Genomic DNA, 3,886 nt, shown 5'->3' with positions numbered 1-3,886 from the left:
AAGAGAGCCACGAAATTCTCTCCCAAATTGACCTACTCCAAACTCTCAAGAAGTTGTTGATAATCTTCTTCTTCTTTCAATTCAAGTTAAAGGGTAATCTCCAATCTTTAAGGATCTGATGTGAAGCAAGTTAATGGCCATCAAGGGAAATATACTACCATTGTTTAATCCCTAAAAGATCTGATTTAGGTAAGAAAATCCTCCCTCCTTCATATATTTGAGTATATCTAAGTTCTAGCTAGGATGTTTGGTGAAGGACTTGTGAAGTAGGGGCTGAAAATTGAGTTGAAGTTGTTGTGGTGTTATGGAAAATTTGGAGTAGTTTCATATTATTATATGGCTCTCACATAATAGTATTGTCTTGGACATGTTGTGTTTAATCTTATTGGTGCCTTAACTAAGTTGTGGGAGTAAGAATTGATGAAGTAATAATCTGAAAATCAGTTTTCAGTAGTTGTAATTTGTTGACTGTTAGGAGTTCATTTTTATGTCGTGTTGTGGCTTAAAAATAAGTATGTATAACCTGAGTATATTGTGGTTGCTATTATTGAAGTGTATTCAAGTTCTAGCTAAGCTATAGGGATGGAAAAGCACAAAGTAGCACTTGGTTGTTGTATGAGATTGTGTGGACTGCTTTGATGATGTATTGCAATGGATATAAGGTTGGATATTGATGTAATATGTTTATTGATATTTTGGACATGTTGGTATTGTTTGTGTATTTGAGGAAAGTGAAAAGAATAAGGGGAGGTGCTGTCCAAAATTTCGTAGATGAGCTAGTCGCTCATTTGTGTTGAGTTCTAGCTTCTGTAAGATTAACAATGGTCCCTTATTGTTTGTTGTAGATTGAAGTACTAACTGGCTGAACCGACGTCGTGTGGTTAGGTAAACGACAAAGGTATGTTAAGGCTATCTCTTCTTTACTTTTGGCATGATCCATATGATACAAACGAAACGAGCAAACACACAACTTTCATAAATGGCTCTATTCATAGAAGTACTAGGAATGCCTATGTTCTTGGCTCCCCATGTGTCCTATTATTATATCATCTGTTCACGGGTCATAGAAAAATACGTAAGTTGATAAAGTTCATATGAGAGATATTATTAACTTACTTCGTTATGCATTGCATTCATTTATACATGTACATTGACCCATGACTAGATGGCATTATATATGTGTATATTATATGTATATAGGATATTGGGAAAGGTTATGGCGTAATATACGCACCACCACCTGATCAGCTGGTATACATCGATGATTTCTCCCACAGAGGCCGAGATGATATGATGGGATGCCTTCAGAGGCTTTATGATGTTATGTACTCATATACCTATACATGGTATGACATTATAAATGTTTCACGATTCACAGAGATATTCATACTTACATGTTGAGTTCTTTACACCATATTTCTTTCATGCCTTACATAATCGATACTTTATTTGTACTGATGTCCATTTTGCATGGGGATGCTGCGTTTCATGCCTGCAGGTCCTGATAGACATGTTGATAGTCCTCCTAGTAGGCTATCAGCTCAGTGGAAGGTGTTGGTGCACTCCACTTGCTTGAGAGTTGCCTATTTGGTCAGTATGATTTGGACATGTATTGATTGGTATGGCGGGGACCTGTCCTGGCCTTTATGACGTTTATGTACTCTTAGAGGCTTGTAGATATATGTCATGTATATGGATACTAGTATGGCTTTATCGGCCTATGTTTTGAGTTTACAGATGATCATGTCGGCCTTATAAGCCCGTATGTCATGTGTATAAATTCCTATATTATGTTGGATCGTCCTATATCTAATATTCCCTTATGTTTTATTCCAGTTATTTCATGATGTTCCTTCTTGCCCATTTACCTATAATTGTGTGATAAGAAAGATATGTTACGTTGGTACTCGATTGAGTAAGGCACCGGGTTCCCATCACGGCCCTCCATTTTGGGTCATGACAAAAGTGGTATCAGAGCAGTTCTGTCCTAGGGAGTCTACAAGCCGTGTCTAGTAGAGTCTTGTTTATGGGTGTGTTGTGCACCACACTTATAAGCAGGAGGCTACAGAGCATTTAGGATTGTCACTCTTTCTTCTTACTGTAGATCATGTGGTAGAGCTCAATTGTAAGAATTCAAACTCCTAAATTCTATTTTATTTGTAATACAACGATACATACATCTAAAAAGACAGCTAGTAAGAGATTGACTGTGGCTGTGGAAGAGTTGAGTCAGAGGAACTCGATTTTGCATCAAGCTTATGATGAGTAAATGTGAGGTCTTCAGTAGATCATGTATGTACTAAGATATGTAAGCTTCTTGATAAGGAGCCCTAAGGCATGAATATCTATCCACCCATATGGTTTAAAGCAACAAGAAAATCAGAAGGTAGATACAAGTTTCAACAAGTAAAAGAAGCAAGGTGAAGAAGGGTACGAGGTACCCAATTGGTGAAGATTATCTGTATTTACAATTCAGGCAGAGAAATATAAGCATTTTGAGTTACCTTCAATTGTAACAGAGGTATGTACAATTGGAACACCCATCTCAATTATTCTCCATAGGAGCCAACAGATATAGTTTAAGAGAAGGATGGGATATCAGGATCTAGCTGGGATTAGAGTAACCCAAAATGGTGGATGGATTGTTAGCATTAGCAGACATTTCCAAAGGATTTTATAATAGTCGACATCGTGAGAATTTCAGAGATAGAGTTCTGGCAATAATAGAATGGATAACAAAAGAATAACCTTTAAAGTTCATTCAAGAAGACGCTTCCGTAAAGCAAGCATTGTGAGCAGAGTTAAGCTTAAGGGACTAAGTGTGCCGGCAACTTACATTAGGTGTCACCCTCATGAGTAAGAAATTTAGTTATCCTTGGTATAGAAGGATTACTGCAAGGCGAGTAAGAGTCAGTGAATATGTGAAAAGACACCAAAGATGAAGAGAGGGGGAAAGATGGTGTGATATGGTATTAAGTAGGAGTTATATAATTCAGGGAACTATGGAATAGTAAAGGAAGAATGCGATAAAAATGATAAAGGTATGAGATTGCACTTATTCAAATCCCACAGATAGGTTATGACTCCAGAATATTACGCAAGCACGATGGCAGGGAGGGGCAGTAAAGGTTCCCGACCAGGATGTTATTGATAAATAAGTATGAATGAATACTTTATACAAAAGGAGCTAGTGTGAGAGGTAAGTTAAGACAAAGGAAATATCCCAAGAGAGATTACGCGGAATATAGATATGAGAATAGACCAATGAGTAGTTAGTAGTTGATTTAGGAAGAGCCTATTTATGGCTAGATAAGAGGATATAGACAAATCAGCAGATCATGCAAGATAAACATAGTGAAACCCAATATGGTGAATTCAGTCCCGCAATTATGACATTGTAATCCTTGAGAAATATTCATATAGGAGTTGGGGTAGTTAAAGGTACCGTATTGATGTTACGGAAATAAAAGAGAGTGCCACTGGGAAGACAGTCAAAATATCAGTTCAGAAGCAACCCTACAAGCACAAAGGCATGGAGGTAAGTAACTAAGGATAATTATAGGCGAGGAAGAACATCAAAAATAATTTTGTCGAGTATACGATGTAATAAGCTCACAACTTTACAAAGAGTCAGAGGGTCCTCCCTAAGTACTACAATGAAAGAATAGCTGAGGAAATAAGGAAGAAGGCTTCAACCTAAGCATAGTAACTTGAAGAAGAAATGGTCATGTAAAAATAGTCTCACTACAACATTGTATGCACTCCATAAGAAAGTGGCACCTACCGTGGCTAATGAATGGGAAGTGAAAAAAAAAATCCAAAGACATGTGAGATCATATGAGTTATAGAGAATTCTAGTATTTGCGGGCACTAAGATAAGCCAATT

The sequence above is a fragment of the Nicotiana tabacum genome, chromosome 14, assembly GCF_000715075.1.
Source record: "Nicotiana tabacum cultivar K326 chromosome 14, ASM71507v2, whole genome shotgun sequence".
NCBI classification, from domain to species: Eukaryota; Viridiplantae; Streptophyta; class Magnoliopsida; order Solanales; family Solanaceae; genus Nicotiana; species Nicotiana tabacum.
The sequence above is the reverse complement of the archived record's forward strand: the minus strand, read 5'-3'. Positions refer to the sequence as shown.